Source organism: Narcine bancroftii, chromosome 4 (genome assembly GCF_036971445.1).
Source record: "Narcine bancroftii isolate sNarBan1 chromosome 4, sNarBan1.hap1, whole genome shotgun sequence".
NCBI classification, from domain to species: Eukaryota; Metazoa; Chordata; class Chondrichthyes; order Torpediniformes; family Narcinidae; genus Narcine; species Narcine bancroftii.
In genome coordinates, this window is record NC_091472.1 from 233,948,330 (window position 1) to 233,968,056 (window position 19,727).

General features: G+C 41.3%; 1 protein-coding gene across 22 annotated transcripts in view; it reads left to right on the forward strand.

Annotated features, from left to right (window-relative positions):
- LOC138761720 (ras-associated and pleckstrin homology domains-containing protein 1-like) overlaps nucleotides 1–19,727 on the forward strand; it is a 285,406-nt gene that overhangs the window by 99,702 nt on the left and 165,977 nt on the right. For 4 of the 22 annotated variants that reach the window (XM_069934336.1, XM_069934334.1, XM_069934338.1 and 1 more), the window contains one exon: nucleotides 16,900–16,979. The exons of 13 other annotated variants lie outside the window; for them this stretch is intronic. The gene's annotated coding sequence lies outside the window, so the exon portion shown is untranslated. Of the gene's footprint in view, nucleotides 1–2,182; nucleotides 2,229–4,155; nucleotides 4,204–4,935; nucleotides 5,049–16,899; nucleotides 16,980–19,727 lie in introns of those variants that run through there. 5 more of the 22 variants (XM_069934335.1, XM_069934344.1, XM_069934342.1 and 2 more) reach the window with 5 other exon arrangements.

The following is a 19,727-nucleotide window of genomic DNA, read 5'->3' on the forward strand; positions in this document are numbered from 1 at the left end:
ATGCACATGGTCGAATCTGTGCTGCGGTAGTTGGAAAGGTTAAAGCAGCACCTTCAGGTGCCATTGCACTTTTTTCAGATTGGCAGTCCCTGCACATCTTTGCCCAGTACGTGATCTACTTTTTGAGTCCATGCCATACAAGCTGGGAGTTTGTTGTCCTGGCATTGAGCTTGGCGAGCATCATGTAGCTACACCTGGAGAGGGAGCATGTTCTGCTTGAACCAAGGAGTGGGACAGGGCATGAGCCTCCACATTACTCTTACCAGAGATGTGATTAATCCTGGTTGCAAACTCTGATACGTAAGATAGATAGCGTTGCTGGTGGGCTGACCAGGGGTCTGATGCCTTCGCGAAGGTGAACGTTTGTGGTCAGTAAAAACCGTGAAGTCCCTGCCTTCCAAAAAAATAATGGAACTGTCTGACCGCTAGGTATATCGCCAGCAGTTCCCTATCAAATTTGCTGTATTTCGTTTCTGCAGGGTGGCAGTGCCTACTAAAAAGTGCTAGAGGCTTCCATTGTCCATTGGTGTACTACTCCATTACCCCATCTACTGCCGTTTTGGATGTGTCTATCATCAAGGCGGTTGGTGCATCCATTTGAGGATGGATCAGCAATGTTGACTTCACTAGGGCATCTTTGATCTGCCGGAAATCTACCGTCGTCTCCTTTGTCCACTGGAGTTCTTGACAATGGCTACAGCGGCCTACTCTATGTCTGGACATTAGGTCGAAGAGGGGTTTATAATAGGAGTTACAGAGGGTAGAAAGCGACGATAGAAATTGATCATCCCTACAAATTCCTGGAGTCCTTTGATGGTATCAGGCCTCGTGAATTTGAGGATGGCTTCCACCTTGCTAGGCAGTGGAACGACACCCTGGCTGCTGATCTGATGTCCCAAGAACTTGACAGAGGACTGCCCGAATCTGCACTTGTCAGGGTTCACAGTCCAAACTCTTGTAGACGGCAGCAGATTAAAGCAGGTGCTGCAGGTACTCTTTGTGGGAGTGGCTGGTGATGAGTATATCATCCAAGTATACGAAAAGGAGGTCCATCAGTCGCTGGAATGTTTGTGCAACATTTTTGAGCCCAAAAGGCAATCTCAAAATTTAAAGAGGCCGAATGGTGTTATGATAATGGTCTTGGGCACATCCTCTGGGTTTATAGGTATTTGGTGATACCCACCCACCAAGTCTTTTAAAAAATATCCTGGCCCCATGAAGAAATGGCTGGGACACAGCAGCAAGAATGAACTTCCATGTGAACTGTCGCCGAATTTCAATGGAATAGTTTGTGTGCCATACATACAATTTGAACTATTATTCACCGCAGTGAGCACCTATGCTCCTGGTATGAACGTCAAAGCTCGAAAGAGGAAAAACATTAACTTCTGCACCCATGTCGACTAGAAATGTGCGTTGGGAGCATTCATCCCAGACATAGAGTAGGCCGCTGTAGCCATTGTCAAAGAGCCATGCTGGTCCAGGAGAATGTGTGTCCTCGTCGCCAGTATTTGTGGAGACTGGACCTTGGGGTGTGATGCAGCATTAATTTCTGTAGGCTTTGCACCTTGCTGTTTCACACACCACAGAATGTCTGCACGGGTGGCCACTTCGAGGTTTATCAAAGTCCTCATCAGCCAACATGAGGCAGATGTCTTCTGGCATATGCTCTAAAAACAGCTGTTCGAAGAGCAAGGCATGGCTGTCTGCCAGTGCCAACAGTCGTTCATTAACTCTGAAGGGGCGTGGTCCCCCAGGCCATCGATATAGAGGAGTTGTACAGCTCGTTAACGTCGTGAGAGACTGTAAATCCGGAGAAGGAGAGCTTTTAGGTCCCGAAGGAAATCCTGGCTACATCCTGGTTGAGGGCGCTTAGGACTTCGTGGCATCCACTTCTATCATGCGAATCTGGAACTGCGCCTCAGCCTGCCCGAACTCAACTTCAGATTGAGTGGTTCAAAAGACAGGCAATTTGAGTGAAACTACTACGTTGTCTATATTGGGTCCAAAATTCATTTATGTCAGTCGGGGTCACCAATGTAGTAACTATGTTGCAGTGTGAAATGAAGAACAAGAAAATGATCAGATGTAGTTCAGTCAATTCAGTAAAAGCCATTTACTCAGTCACCTGCAGCTTTTTAAAACCCTGCGCTTTCTGAATGACATCATCGCATTGTGACATCATGATGTCACTCAGAACCTCCTGAGCTGGTTCGATTAAGCCTCTGGTGAGCTGCTACAGATCCATATTGTTAATGTAAATGGTGAACAACAGTGAACTCGGCATGAATATCTGCAATACCACTTATTTTCAGACCTTCAGTCTGAAAAACAAACCTCCACCACCAGCCTCTGTTTTCTATTACAAGCCAATTTTGTATTCTCTTGGCTTGCTCACCTTCATTCCTGATCCAACCTTCCAGATCAACCAAACATATTACTTTGTCAAATGCCGTGTTAAAATCCATGGAGACGATGTCTACTTCTCTGTCTTCATCAACTTTCTTGGTCACCTCACCAAAAAAAACAATCACATTTGTGTGGTGATGATGATTGTCTCAAATCAATCCCTGATTTTCTAAATGCTGATGGATCGGGCTCTAAAAAACTCACTCCAATAAATTACACACCATTCACATTCGGCTCACCAGTCTATTGTTTGCAGTCTTTATTATGCAGCAACTATTCTGGGCACAACTTTGGCCACCCTCTAGTCTTCCAGCACCTCGCCAATAGCTAACACTAGCCCCTTTTCCACTGGCATCCCAGTTAATTGGCTGTGCAATGTCCTGGGATAGGAAGCCCTTTGTGCCATTCCACTGGGTCACCCTTAACTGGGACACTAATTGTTTTTCCACTGAACACAACTCATCCCCACGGATTGGAAAGTTCTACCCAACTCTTCCACTGTTTTATCAGCATGCCGGGGTCAGCAAACGCTGGGGATATGAGTAAGGGTAGAGGCAGTTTGATGATGCCATTTGACGCTGGTGTTCAGACAGTCTTCCTTTTCCACTGGCACCCTGTCCCAGGAATTAACTAGGAATTTACTGGGACAGGGTGCCAGTGGAAAAGGGTCTAATGATACAAGTATCTCTGCCATTGGCTCCTACAATTTTTTTTCTCCGGCTACCCATAATATCCTAGGATGCATTCAATCAGGCTCTGGGGATTTATCTGCTGTTATGTATTTAGTCTTCCAGCTCCTCCTCCTATAATGTGAACTCTCCTCAAGATGGACATTCGTCTCAACTTATCCTAGTTCTGTCATATCCATGCCTTTCTCCTTGATAAATGCAGACTAGAAATACTAATTTTAGATCTCACCCATCTCTTTTTGCTCTACATGTACACATCACCGATGTTCTTTAAGGATCCCTATTTTCTTCCTTGTTATACTCTTTTGCTGTTGATGTACCCATTGAAACTCCTTCACTTCTCATTTTATCTGCCACAGCTATCTGATGCCACCCACTTTGCCTTCCTGATTTCTTTTGTTAACACCTACATCCCCTGTGATCCTTAAGGACTTCACTTGATTCCATCTATTGCTAACATATGTCACCTTTTTCTTGACCAGACTCTCAATATCTTAAGTCATGCAGGGTTCCCTAACCCTACCAACCTTGCTCTTCACACTAGTAGAAACCTGCTATCCTTGAACTCTACTTATCTAGTTTAAAAAGTCTCCTTATATAAGAACTCCCCAAATTACAACCATAATTGGGACTGAAGGATTGGTCATGTCTCGAAATGGATGCAAGTCAGAATTTTTCCACGCTTGTGGAGTACCAAAGTCTTAAAGCATTCTGATCCATGCTGACCTTTTTAGTCGACGTTCCGGGGTCCGTCGGCTGGGCACAGCCATCTTGATTCCTGTATGCATGCACAAGTTGGTGCATGCGTGGTGGATTTGCGTATTGGAGTTCGGTTGGCGCAAATTCATTATCGTCAGGATGTTTAACTCTCGCGCATGTGCCAATGGAAGACTCACTTAAAAGCACAGGAATCAAGATGGCCGTGCCCAGCCTAGAGATCCCATGACACCAACTAACAAGTATGCACTTTTTGGCTTTTGCATGCCCTGTTGTTTATTAAATACAACATAAACCATGTAAATTTTATATTTTTTCTTATTATTTAAAAAAAATTCAGTCACGTGCAGATGGACACAGGTCGCAAGTTGGGGAGTACCTGTACAAGGTAAACACTTGGATTTTTACATGAAAGAAAATCTCTTTAGATCTCTTTAGGATGTTCACAAACCAGCAGTTTAATTTCAAATCTTCAAAATTCAGTTTGTTTGTCAGTATTTGTCACTTAATATTTACCAGATGCCTAAAAGTGGTGATATTTGTGTGCTTATGAAGAAGTGTTTCCTGTGACTTTCTTTGGAGCAGTCCCTCCTCTAATGAATGATGTAGCTTTCAAAACATGTGATATCCACAGCAACGCCATATGTTCAATGTGACATCTGGCTTCCTGGAGAATGCTAACAGCAGGAATATACATCTTTCAGGAATGCCTCTGATGTTTTTATGATGGTTGGTTGTCTATTCTGGTGCCTTGGATGCATATTTTTAAAAATATGATATAAGAGTACAAAATGCTTTTGTGATTAGATGATAGACTGTTTTTTCTCCCACAGTGCCCAACTTGGAAATGGAATATTACAAAACTAGATGAAGAGCTTGACACAGTGGCACAGTAATAAGTGCTGCTGTCTCATGGATCCACGAATTTGTGGTCAGTGCTGACCTCAATTACTGCCCATGTGAAGTTTGCATGTTCTTCCCCATGACCATGCAGACTTCTGCTGATTGCTTTGGTTTCATCCAAAAATGTTGGTAGTAGGTTAATTGGCTCATATTCAAATACTCCTGACAGGAGAAACATTGAAAACATAATTAACGGGGAGTGTGTGTGTCTGTTCAGAATGCAAGGGGAAAAAGGAAAGGATGAAGAGCACTTGGGATTACTCTGCTGGAAGCTAGCAAGGACACAATGGACTGATTGGCCTCCTATGTTGTAATTATCAAGTAATTGAAGTAAGTTCCAAGTTATGATACATTTGGTTAGTAATACTTTGGGTAAATTGACAGGTTAGTATTGTAAGATTCCCTAATGTAGCAACAGAACCATCCATCAAAAACCATTCAATGCTATTGCTCTTGGAGGTACCAATATCCTCTGTTTTGCTGAGTATTCTGTATGATTGGAAGTTGAAAATCTTACTACTTATCCTTCAGAAGTGGGATTGAGAGGAGCAGGGATGGATAGTGGTAAACTGAATGAAATTAGAGTTTGAAAGAAATGCGATTATGCAAAGATTTAAAAATACATGAAATGTTTAAGTGGAATGTCTTGGCTTCTGAGGGTTAATACATGTAGGGGGAAGCATGGTCATAACAAAACAGGAGACAGATAATATAGATTTGAATGAGGCAAAATCTGTGGGGCATTGCAGCTTTGAGGGTCTTAATATGGTCAAGCCCATAGATGACAGCAGAAATCAAGATAGTGAGTGATATTATCAAGATGGAAGTTGTGCTTTTAATTGAATAGCTATCAGGATTGGAAGATCAGCTCGAAAATCAAATTAGACACAAGTTTTTGACTGTTCAGTCTTCAATAGTGGTGGGGAGATAAATGGCAAAGTGGAAATAAAATGTAACTTGACTTAGAACTGAAGATATTTATTGGCTTCGGTTGACATTCCAAAGGTGGAATTTGGCATAGTTTAATTAAAAAACAGAATTTATTGAAGATTTTGATAAAGTTTTGGTGATATTAATAGGTTGGAAGATTTGTTCAGAACTATTGTATATCTACGGTAATTTGGGGAAAAAATATACATATAGAAAAATGAAGGCTCAGTATATATATTGAGATAAAGGATGAAAGAAGGGAAAATTAGGTCTGGGCAATCTTGGACATACAGTTTTCAAAGTAATGGACAATTCAATGAAGAGTAAATTGAGTGTTTGGGTATTTTCATAACCCTGCATGTTTCAGTAACCTCAAATGGGTATTGTTGAGCTTGTGAAAGGGTGCAGACAGGGATCATGAGAATAATTCTCAGAATAAAACATTTTGATTGATCATTTGGGAAAGACACTGTGAGAAGCATAGAGAAGAGTAAAGTGATTAGGATTCATACGATGATGAAGAGCTTATTCTCAAGTTGACATTTTATTCCAATAAATGAATTGATCAGGACAAGTAGACATTGTTAAGAAGCTAAGTTTAGTTTTAACAGGCCGTGGTTATTTCCCCAGAGAACAGGCTGTTATATTCTACAGCAGGTTTTAATTATCCAACTTTATTTAAAAAAAGTCATACTTTGGGTGGGCGGGATGCTACAGATTAAAGGAAAATCAGGGCTTGATTGAATACCTAGATTAATTTTGATCTTATTGATGGATAGGAAAATAGCTAAACGCAAGAACTCCAGATGCTGGATTCTTAAGCATATATGAGATGCTGGAGGAGCTCAGCAGATCAGGCAATGTTTATTGGTAGAAATTGCATTGTCTGGAGTTAATTGATTGATGGCATGTGAGGTAGTGAGGATAAAAGTAGGGAAGGTCTGGACTGGGGGACGAAATGGATTCAAGGTAAGATGATATCAGTTCAATGGGGCCGGAGTATGTAGAAGCAATGGGTCTACTGGGACATTTGGGTTTGTGGATCTTGGATAGGACATAGAACCAGGCAGTGCGGGGTTGGGAAACAATGAAATTAGAGGGCAATGGAGAGAAATGACCTATTGATGGAGCGCATGTGAGATATCGGGGATGTATATTGATAGAGGGCGTGTGAGGTATTGCAGATAGAAGAAATGGTCAGTCATTGTTTCAGTTCACAGTCCTTTATTGGATAGGACATAAATTTCCTTGTTTCATTTGTCAAAAATGTGGATTCTTTTTGAGAATCTGGGTGAAGTGAGTTGTATTTTGTAAACCAACCATTGAAATTGCAACTGGCTGAAGATTCTTTAAAATTGTGGTTCCTTGTTCTTGTTTCCAGGGGTTCAATTTCAAGTTTATTATCCAATTGTACAAGTACAACCTGACAAAACAGTGTTTTCCTGCCCAAAAACTAGACATAGCACACATATAGACAAACTACACATATGCAGTGCATATATAACACTTGTTCAATAAAAAGTAAAGTCTTGCAGTGTTTGTATGAGCAGTTTATTCAGTCATTCAGCCGTCTCACTTCCCTTGGGAAGAAGCTGTTTCTCAACCTGGTGGTTCTGGCTCTGATACTCCTGCATCTCTTTCCCAATCGGAGTAATGGAAAAATGATATGTGCAAGGTGGTAGGGGTCTACAATGACTTTGCAAGCCTTCTTCAAACAACGATCCTGATAGATCACAACAATTGTGGGAGGAGGGGTGGGGGGGTTAGAAACCCCAGTGATCATCTCTGCCATTCGTATGGTTCTGTGGATTGACCTCCGATCCAATGCTCTACAGCACCCACATTGCACTGTGTTGCAGCCATCTAGGACACTCTCAATAGAGCTCCTGCAGAAAGTTGACAGGATGGTGGCCTTGCCCGCCTCAGTCTTCTCAGGAAATGCAGTCACTGTTGTGCTTTCCTTTTTTTTTCTTTTTTGTTTGTTTAGGGGGGGGGGAACCATGAAAATGCATCAAATTCTTCCAATAAACCCCTAATGGCAAAGAAGGCAAGAGGGGTGTAGTGAGAAGGGTGGTGCTCACCTACACTGTTGTGCTTTCCTGACATGTAAGGAGATGCTGCATTTCCAGGATAGGTCACTATTAAGTGGATTCTGAGGAATTTGGTCATCTCTCCACTATCGAGCTATTAATGTATAATGGAGTGTGGTCATCCCTGGTCCTCCTGAAGTCCACAATCATTTCCATTGTCTTATTCATGTTGAAACTTGGATTGTTTTTCTTATACCATTATTCCATCTCCTCTTTGTAGTGCAACTCATCATTGTTGTTCTTGGGGCAGGCTTGATGACACTGTTGGAGCTGGATCTGGTCTTGTAGGTCAGTGGCGTAAACAGGAATGGGCTGAGCACACAGACCCGAGGTGCTAAGTGCGATGGTGCTTGATGTTTTGCTGCTGACCCAGACAGACTGAATCCAGGTACAGAGAGGGGTGCTGAGTCTCAATGAGGACAGCTTTTCCACCAGTTTTCAGGGAATGAATGATAGTAATAAATGTCAATGAATAGCAGCATGGTGTATGAATGTCTTTTAAAGATTTATAATGATAAAGATTGGGCACAATCGCATGAGTATTCCAACAGAAATATCATATTGTTTGTTCATCAATTCCTCTGACTTGTAGTTTCAAATATTTTGTTTAATGTTTAATTTTTTTTAACTACTTGCATATCAAACATCAGATTCCTAGGTACAACTATTGTATGATTGAGTGAAGGATATATTTAAACATAGGTAATGAATATTTTGACCTTTGTGTAGGTTTATTCTAGACTTGTTCATGAATAGAGGAGTAAGATGCAGAAAGATCCTTTCCTACTCATGATAATTGTTCAATGTAACTAAAAGCAAGCATTTGAAGGCTGTTGGTGAAAAATGTATGATGTTGTACAATGCTGGCTATCCTTTTGAGTTGCTGAATATCTGATATTTTGAATTGCAGAAAATAAATGGCCATTTGAATGAATTACAAGAGGGTATTTTAATATCCCGCTGTAAGAAAATAAAAATATATGGTAATAGTGAAACAGTAATTTTAACTTTTTTTGACCAATTAAAATTGACCATGCCAGTTGGTTTTCATGGAATTATTCAACCTGGAAACAAGCTATTTGGCCCAGCTTTTCCACGTCAACCAGTGAATTCACTTTTGTATTAAAGTTTAGTCCTCTATGCCTGAGTGATTTGAGAATTCAGCTAGACTTTGACATCTTTTGAAACACTGCATGAAGGGAATACTTTTAATTTTGAAGTTTTTTCACTATGATACCTTCAACATCGTGTCATTTATCTCCAAAAAAAAATGGATTGTTTTGAGCGAACAAATGTTAAGCAATTAAATCAGAGTGAAGGCTGAATAAAACATGGTTTTAAAACGTCCCTTTGGTTTTACTTCACATTTTACAACTTAAATCAATCATGTTGCAATCATTTGGTATCTCTGCTAGTCGATCACATAATACTGCTTGTAGACACGCTTTTGACATTTGAAAAGCTGGAATTTGATTTTGATGGTACTTGGATTCTGTGGGGTTGTGCTGAAATATGCTTTGATGTAATCATTATTACCATGGGCTGCCACTGTGCTGGAACTTGTTGCAAGGTTTTACTTTATACCTGTCATTGGAGGAGGATTAATATTGAGGGTTACATCAAATTTAAAAACTAAACTTTTCAATGATGGTTTCTCTCTAGCTGTACGTGATAAAAATTCTGCTATTGTAATGACTTGCTTAGCTACTGAACTCAAAAAAAAAAGTTCATTTAGGAAATTCTGTGCTGAATTATGCACAATTTACAGTATTATGTGCTACTTATAAATGTATTCTCTGTACAGCTGAATTTAGCAAACCACTTTGTTTAATCACTAAAAGCAACCAAACCATTATGGCACCTGGCCCAGAATTTAGAAAATAGAGTCAGTGCTATTATTTGTAATTAGAAACTCAACACATTATAAAGTCAATGTCTCATTCCTATTCATTTTGAAGGGAACAAACACTGATTGTTGCAACCAAAAAGGGTGGATTTCGGATCATCTAATGACAAAACTCAAATTTCCCTTGCTGTTTGCTGTGAAGAATTTGATATCCATCTCCCCTTCTGACCACATCTCAATAATATTCATTTAAATCTCAGACCCTTGTAAAAGTTAACTAGTTTCAAAGGGAGACGGAGGTTTGAGAGGAGGGTCGGGAGGACAAACAACAAAGCTGGAATTGAAAGTTGAAAGGTAGTAAGCAAAGTTATTTGGACACTTAAACAAAGCCAAGCAGCAAACAGACGGTGCATAAAAATGTAAAAAAGCAAAACTTGAATGTATCTCCATGCACACTGTATTCACAGTAGGATGAATAAATTAATAGCAAATCAGTTGTGAATGTTAATGATCTTATTGCCAGCTTGCAAATCTCTTGGAAGAATGCTTGAACCAGCATCAATAGTCTCTCTAAGGCCAATATCCCCAGCATTGAGACTCCAGTTACACTCTTTTGAGTGGTGTGTTTTTTTTCCACGATTGACGCCAGATCCTTGAAACAAAGATACTATTCCAAACTCATAAAAAAATTACAAGGCAGCTCAAAGACTCCGTGAAAAATTGCAACATTGCCACTGTCTTTTGCGAATCTCTTGCCCATAACTGTGCCAAGAGCAGAAGCAGTCTGCCCCTGGCACAGTTATAGGCTAGAGAACACAAGAGTCCATGGATTGGGAGTAGAGAACACAAGAGTGCATGCATTGGGAGCATAAAGAAGTCCCACATAAGCAGCGGAAGGACAGCAGCAGCTCAATTAATGCCCATCACCTGCTTGGTCATGTGTCTCCTGTCCATTTGTGGAAGAGTATGCAATTTGCTCCTTGACTTCATTAACCACTGAAGAACACACAAAACAGGAGTTGTCATCGATGACAAGGAGGTTTTTAAGAAGATAATGAAGGTTTAAAAAGATCTTTGGCAGATCATGGCATAGAATAGGGGTGTCCAAAGTGGTCGATATTGACCCTTGGGGTGGGGGGGGGGGTCGAGGTCGATGGATGATCCAAGGGAGTAAAAAAACACCAGGGAGTTGAAAGGGGATTGATAAATGCCGGGAAGGGGGTGTCGATTGAACTTTTTGGGTCAGAAAAATTGTAGAGTCCGAGGCCCCCGCCCCTGCCCAGAAGCCCTAAGCAACTTCTTTGATGCGGACAGCAACCACACCTGATGTTGAGAATGGAGTTGCCATCGCTGATGATGAAGACTTGGACCCAGCTCCGTTTGGAATCTTCCTGACCAGGCTTTTTTTTTACTGTTATTGTAATCACTTGTTTAATTTACAGATTTGTTACTCGGTGATTGGGGTTGTTGCTGGGAGGCCCAGACGCCATGCATATGGTAAGCAGTTTCCCTCATATGGAAACTGCACATCTACTCATTAGTATTTATTTATTTATTTGTACATACCTGGGGGTCTATGAGGGATCAAGGATTCCATGAAGGGGTTGATGGTCTGAAAGGTTTGGGGACCCTTCGTATAGCGTGGGTGGAGATTTAAAAACAGTAGGGAGCAGGAAAATGTAAGCAAAATAAATCTGAGAATGCTGGGGTCCAATGCAGTGCACGCATGTGGTGGAGAAATTCAGCAGGTCATGTAGCTTACATAGAAAGCAAAAAGCAGTCAGTTTTGGGCCTGAGTCCTTGTGCTGCGAATCCACCAAGCTCCCAAATAAGGTGGGAGGGATGGAGGGAGGAGAGAAGCATAGGCAAGCAGTTGATAGGTGGATTCCGGTAGAAGTTAAAGAGCTGAGAAAAATTGCTCTCTTATTGGAGAAGGAGGGGAAGGGACTAGGGAGCAAGAGGATAGAAAGCGAGATGCTAGGCGAGTATGTCAATGGAAATTGAAGAAGTTAACATTGTTGCCATCTGGTTTGAGATTGCCATGATAGAATATAAGGTGGCATTCTTCTGATTCGTGTGTGAGGCCATAGACAGACATGTGGCAATATGGTGTGGAATTGAAGTGGTTAGCCAGTGACAGGTCCTTGCAGTTGTAGCAGACAGATTGAAGATGCTCAGTGAAACTCTGTCCACAACAACTCTTCCAACCCTGTGTCCTGCAAGTATTCCTTTCTCCCATTTCCTCAGTCTCTGCCCCATCCACTGCCAGGATGAGACTTTCAATTCCAAGACATCTGAGATGTTATCCTTTTTCAAAAAACTTGGCTTCACCTGCATCTCATCTATTTCCTGCACATATTCACTGCCCCCTCCCCTGACACCAAGGACAATTTCACTCATTCTCACCTGCCACCCAGCAGCTTTCATATCAAACATATTCTCAGCAATTTCTGCCACTTGCAATGTAATCCCACCATGAGACACCTCTTGCCTTCCCCTCTCTGCTTTCTGTGGGGATAACTCTTCACGAATCCCTTTCTCATTCATACCTTCCCACATCTTCCCACCACACTGCCACACCCCCCACCCCACACACTTGCACTTATATCTCCTCCCTCACCAAAATTTGGAGCCACTAACAGCCTTTCAAAGTGAAGCAACATGTCACATGTTTATCTTGAAGGGTCATTCGCTCCCGATGTGGCTTTATATCTGGTAGACTGGACACAACTTGGAGATGGTTTTGTTGAGTACCTTTGGTCTGAGTTTGCTGCCACAGCAAGGATTTCCCAGTGGCCAGCCACTTCATTCCACACCACATTGACATGCCTGTCCATGGCCTCGTGTAATACCAAGTTGAGGCCACTTGTAAATTGGAGGAACTACATCTTGCGTTCCATCTCGGCAGATTCCAAATAATATTGACCTCCATTTTCAGCTATCTAGCCTGCCTTTCTCTGTCTCTCTTTTTCTTTCTGATTCTCTCCAGCCTCCTCCCCCCACCTTCTTATTTGGGGGTCTGCCTGATTTTCAGGACAAAGAAGACTCAGGCCTGAAATGTCAACTGGTTTTGCTTTCTGTATATGCTGTATGACCTGATGAATTGCTTCAACACTTTTGTGTTCTGCCAAGAGCAGGAAAAAGATTTTGGGTGTGGGTGGAGGTAGTGGGATTGTTTAAAGACCTCAGAATAATTCTTGTGATGTAAAGCCTGGAACAAGAATAATACAATATTTGTGACCTCAAGCTGCATATAAACTGGATACAGTAAATTGATGCTAAATGTCAAGGATGAATTCCTGGAATATATACATAATGGATTTTTGATCAAAATGCTGTGAAATTGGTTGAGAACATCAGACATTACAGCACAGAAAGCCCCTTTAGTCCACATAGATGTGCTGACCTCTATAAACCTACTCAACAATCTAAACCTTCCCTATCTCACACCCATATCCGTCTATTTTTCTTGCATCCATGTGCCTGTCTAATCGTCTCTTTTAAAAGTCCCGATTGTACCACCCTCCACCACCATTCCTGGCAATGCATTTCAGGCACCCACTTCTCTCTGTGTATATATATATATATATATATATTTTTTTTTACATCTCCCCTAAACTTTCCTCACGTGAAACAAATATGCTCTGGTATTTGCTAATGTCACCCCAGGAAAAAAAGTGCTGGTCTACCCTATCTCTATTCAGTTATATCTTATTCTTTGCTCCAAAGAGAAAAGCCCTAGCTCTGTTAACCTTTTATGCCTAAAAAACAGATGTTGGCTACTATTTTGTGGTAAAGCCAATTTATTTCAAATGCTTCTGAGGTTTTACATGGTTTTTTTGAATGGCAAGATTGATATTGCTAATGGATTTTTCTGTTTTCAATTGCAGTGCGTGGCAGGTATTGGTCAGCATAGTTAGCCACACATTTTAAATGGGCATAGTGGCATTTAGTTGCATATTTTTGACCTTTGTATGTCAGCTACAGGACCATGAGAGAGAGAGACTAGTAGTGTCTCAGAGTATATGTCAGCATTGCAGTGTGAAATATCTGGGTTTCTATGACGTACCAATGGTTCCCTTTTGTTCTTTTGGCTGGGAATTGTGTGCAAGAGCTGTATTATTTTGCTTTAGACGCAATATGGGACCTTTAAGCTCTTTCCTAACAAACATTCTGTTAAGGTAGAACATTAAAACTTCTGGCTTATTTGTCTCCCTCTTTACTCTCAGTTAAAATCCTCAATCTCCTTCCAAGCTAGTTTGTAACCTCTCCCCAAGGGTCGGAGGTCTGTTATACTATTGAGGTGTGGTCATTAAGGGTATGAATATCAATCATTTCAAACCACAAATTAAGGGAAATTTGAGCTTTTGCTGCTAAATATTCCACTTTTTTTTGCAATAATCGTGGTATTTCCTTCAGAATGAATGGTAATGAGATGATGACTGTATATTCTGTTGGTCAATACCAGGAAAGTGAATTGCGGTTGAGATAACCTGGGCAATTTTCTGTAGCACATTTTTGATGGTATCTACTGCAATCATAATGTGCTATTGCTGGAGGGAGTGGGTGGCATTAAAGTGGCAAAGGCAACCAGCAGCTCAGGGTCGCTTCAAAGTGGCCTGTGTTTGGTCTCACCAATATGGGGGAGATCAATCACTTTATGATCACTGAATATAGGTTTGACAGTATTCTTTAAATTCAGGGCCATATTTTATAATGAATTGGTTCCTTTTAGTTACTAAATAGAAAGTGGTTTGCCTTATTCAGCTAAACAGTGCGTTTATTTATTTGTAATGCTTTTTCCCTTTTGTGGTAGAAATTGTGCATAATTAAGAGCTCTTTCCTGAAATACATGTACATACAGATTTTGTGCTGTTGATATTTTAATAAAGCATGTTTGTGTATATCCAGCACAATTTGCTTCTTGTAGCTTTGGCTCAGTAAAACAAAGAATTATTAACCATCCAACACATGAACAATTTAAATGTTAGTCTACAATTAATTCCAGTTGTTACAGAGAGTAGAAACATATGATGGACCAGGACAAAGACAAATGATCTTATTGTTTGTGTAAAAAAAAAATGTTCCTCCGCATATAAGTGAAAGTATTTGCCCAATGTGTTGTAATTCTGAGATTTGAGCTAGTGTTTGGAACAAAGAAATTTGTTCATTCTGAGTAAAGTGATTTTGTGGAGCTCTCATTCTTTTCAGAGACCTGGCAGAAATTAACTGGTTAGCTGTGCTGATTATGAAGAGTATGTGCTGGATCGAGTACATGTTGCATTTCCTGTGAGGTGAAATATTGAAACTAAACATACTGCTGACTGAAAATGTTTGGAAATCTTGTTAAATAATTGAACCGGTTCTTTTGGTATATCGTGCCATATCTGTCAAGCTCAGTCGGAGTTAAACAAGAAAATCTGGTGAAGCTAGGGTTGAGTGCAATACACAAAAGTTCTGGAGAAACTCATTTATTCCAGCCTATTTGCATATTGCATCAAACAAGCTCATTTGTATTGTGTTAAGGATGTTGAGACTCTGAAATGGCTTTAAAATTTACATAATGTTATGAGAATTATTCTCCTTTTTCCTTGTGGCACTAAAAGCCTTATATTTAGAATTCCAAGCTGTAAATCCAGTCTGTTGTGATACGTTCCATGAGTTGGACTTGTGGGCACAATTGTACTGAGTTATTTAGCAACTCCCATTGGTACAGCAGATGGCCAGCAAGATAGTCCAAGGACTGTGTAGATTCTGTTGAGGGCTGTCGATTTTCTTGGATTGCAATATAAGTGATGAGGTACTCCCTAAATTGGATAAATCACTCTGTTCTTTCATTTCATTGGAAGGTTCATGTCCACAACACAGATGTTTTCCAGCGTAGCCAGTTTGTTCCAAATGCTTTTGTGGTTTTACCTGATCTTTTGAATGGTGAGATTTATATTGCTCATACACGCCAGTGTCTGGAATTTCAGTGAATGGCAGACATGGGCCAGTATAGTGGGCTCAAGGCCTGCTGTTGGAATCTGCATGGCTGCATATCTATGATCTTTGTGCATCAGCTATAGGACTATCAGAGAGAGAGAGAGAGTAGTGTATGCAACAGAGTATATGCATGCAAGTATTGCAGTGTGAAATATTTGGCTGTGTACCCTATGGAAAAAAAAAATCGAGAAGCTGTCAGAGCTGCTGCAATGGCAGTGCTGCTGCTGGTGCGGACCGGGGAAAGTGGAGAGCGGGGAGAGAGTGCTTCTCTTCAGGGTCCACTACCCATTTCTACTGCCAACAGCTTTGTACAGGCTTTAAATAGCCTGTTAAAGGAGCTGACAGTGTTTTATTTAAACCCTGCAACTACAGGGTCTGGGTCCAAGATATCAGGACTTGTGTTCGGCAGTGGCCTCAAGGGGTTGCAGACTCTGGGGGAGCAGCGGACTGTCACAGGGCACCAATAACAAGGTGAACACCCATTGTTGAGAAGGAGAAGCAGAGATGAACTTAGGGATGGTGAGCTTGGTGGCGGACCAGCGAGAGGTTCTGCGGTTGAAGAACACACACAGTAGGCAAGCTGTTGGTGACATGGGCAAGGAACAGACACAGGCTGTGGGCTACTGGTGACTTGAGGTCAAAGGACTCAGATCAGGCTGCAGACTACTGAAGACTACATGAGAACCAGGTATCAGAGCCGGGACTCAAGAGGATGCTGAGAGCAAGGAGGGCTACCGAAGGCCCCTGATCATTGAAAGCTTCTTCATCATGTTGGAGGTTTGGATCTGGGCTTGGTTTAAAGCGGGAGAAGGGATCTGTATTGGGAGGTGTAAAATCGAGGTGTGAATCCAGCGCTGTCTACAAGAAGTTTGTACCCTCTCCCTGGGTCTGCATGGATTTCCTCTGGTTTCCTCCCACCCTTCTAAACATACCGTGGTTTTAGGTTGGGGTACTTAAGCAGCACAGGCCAGTGGGCAGGTAGGGCCTGTCACCTTGCTGTATGTATGTCTAAATTAAATTAAAATTAATTGTAATTCTCTGATTTAGGCAGTTATCAAAGATGGTAGCACAACCATTTTTGAGACAATGTATTTTAAACTGGAATTTAAAGGGAGGAGGTGAGGGACATCAGGTAAATTTCAGTTATTTACTTTTCATGATTAGCATGAGGAACAGAATGTGGCAGGGGACAGAAAGAACAAGTCTTTCAAAATTGAGGCTTTGAAAAATGTTGGCCATCATGTTTTCGTTCCAGGTAAACATGATGGAATTCTGCTCGGTATCTTTTTAAAATGAGGCTTTGGTTTTCCTATTTTTACTTTTCTGACAGTGACCGTGAGACTATCAAGAAAACAGAGGACCAATTGCTTATAATCAGAAGGAGCATCCAATAAGTTGGTTTCGTGCAAGGTTAGTTTTGGTAAATATTCACTCACATGTAGCCTTCAGTATGAAGAATGAAAATACAGTACATTCTGATGATTAGAAGAAAATGGCTTGTGAAAGTTTAACTAAGATGTTGGAGATGGTAGTGAATTTCAAATTTGCAATGGTATTATACTCTTCCTACAGTTCCACAATTTATTGATCACAGTTTTCTTCAAGCAAAATAAAAGTGGAAAACCCTAGAATCATTTTCTCTTTGAATCTATCTATAATCATTGTTGATCACAACATAACCATCAAAGCAGGCATCCTGACGCATGGTATTTTGTTCCCTGCCCAATTTGCTGTAACCTCATGTCTGCATCGGATCCAACTCAATCTCTTAATTCACTAACAACACCATCATTGTTGCCCAAATAACTGGAACTGATATCAAGATACAGGATGGAGATTGAGAATCTAGTTCTGTGATGGCAGAACAACAATCTTGCTCTTAACATCACAACCATCATCAAGGTCAATGAGTTTATTGTTGATTTTAGGAAGGGGAGGCCAAGGGACCACAAACCTGTGTGTTGATAGGATGGAAGTATCTTCAAGTTCCTGGGAACTTTTTTTCAGAAGGCCACTCATGAATTTAGCACATCAAGACAATCATGAAGAAGGCACAGCAATGTCAATATTTTCTAAGAAGTGTGAGGAGGTTTGTCATGCCATCGAACTTGTACAGTGGAATGGTTGATTGATTGCATCAAAGTCTGGTTTATTAATCTGAATTCCCAGAATGCAGAAGCTAATAAACATAACCAAGTTAATCACCAAATTTGACTTCCCATTCATTGAAGACATCTATGTGAGGAGCTGCCTCAAGTCGGCAGCCAACATCATAAATGACTCCCATCACTGTGGTCGCAACCTCTTCTCATTGCTATCTATGGGTAGAACCCTGAGAACGAACAGCAATGTTCATGAACAGTTTTTTCCAATGGCAATTGGGCTCTTGAATGCCCCCATTACACTAATAAGGGTCTTTAACCGTCACAACAAAAGAACTGCGCGCACTATTGTAATGCCACTTATTTTCTTTCACGATGGTAACTGCCAATTTTTTTTTGTATTTATTATCTTTTTTAAAATTTAATTTCTTGAATGCTATTTTTTTAATGAAGTTATATTCCATTGCAGCAATAAGAATTTTGGTGTATATGTATATGACAATTTCATATCGTTATCACATAACATTATTCTGACTTGCACAAAATGAAAGATGAACAGAGAGAGTGACCTGATATGCCGAGTTTTTGGCTCATCCATCAAGACTGGATCTGTTCTTGTCACCAGAGTAATTTATGTGGCTGGTCCTGTTGAGCTTCTAGTTAGTGATGTTGCTCAAAATATTACTTGTGGACAACTCTGCTGATTTTAAAACTATTGATTGCCAAAGGTAGGCCTTTGGTCTCTCTCTTGATAGATACGATTATTTCCTAGAAAATGGGGGGCATAAATGTTATTTGTCAGTTTATAGTCCATGCCTTGAATAATTTTGAGGTCTTGCTGAATATAAACATATTATTTTCTCCGGATATAATGGAACATCAGCAAATATTCCCACTGCTGACTTTGTGATTGAAGGAAAAACACACCAATGCTGGAGAAACTCAGCAGGTCAAACAGTGCCTTTATGTAGCAAAGGTGAAGATACATCACCAATGTTTCGGGCTTGAGCCCTTCTTCAAGGTGTGGGGAAATATGAGAGATGTCCGAACAAAAGGGGGAAGGGGAGAGGGGGTTGGTGAGGGTGGAGAGGGAGGGGGAGGAGTCTAGGCTAGGTGGAAAGAGGAAGGAAGTAGGAACTAGAATAACTAGTTAAAGCTGGGGGGAGGGAGGGAAAACGCAAGCTTATTAGTGGAATGCCCTGGTGTTGGAGGGTGCCCAGACGAAAAATGAGGCATTGTTCCTCCAATCTGTGGGTGGTCAGGGTGGAGTAGTGTGAAAGGCATGTGAGCTTGAGAGTGTGACTCAGAATTGAAATGGTTGCTTTTATTGCAATGGAGAGGAGGTACTGAGTGAAGCGATCTCCTAATCTGCGACCGGTCTCTCCAATGTAGAGAAGGCCACAGTGCGTGCACCGGATGTAGAAAATGAGTTATTTGAAGGTACAGGTGAAGTGTTGCTTCACCTGAAAGGTCTGTTTGGGTCCTTGGACCATGGTGAAGGAGGAGGTGTGGGTGCAGGTATTACACCTCCTATGACCACAGTGGAAGGTGCCGGAAGATGGTGGACGATGGGTGGGGAGGGTAGAGTGCACAAGGGAGTCACAGAAGGAGCAGTCCCTATGGAAGGCTGAGAGGGGAGGAGAAGGAAAAATATGTCTGATGGTGGGGTCCTATAGTAAGTGTTGGAAATTCTGGCAGATAATGTGATGGATGTGGAGGCTGGTGGGATGGAAGGTGAGGACAAGGGCGATTCTGTGTTTATTGTTTCTAGGGGCAGGGAAGGCTAGGGCAGATGAGCGGGGAATGGAGGAGATGAGGGTGAGGGCCGAGTTAATAGTGGTGGAGAGGAAGCCACGTTTGTGGAAGAAGGCAGACATTTCAGAGCTCAGACTGGAAGACCTCAGCTTGGGAGCAAATGCGGTGAAGACAGAGAAATTGAGAAGGGGATGGAGTCCTTGTGTAAGGATGAGTAGTCCAGGTAGTTGTGGGAATTAGAGGGTTTGTAATAAATGTCAGTGGAGATGGATACAGTGAGATCCAGAAAGGGTAGAGTGTC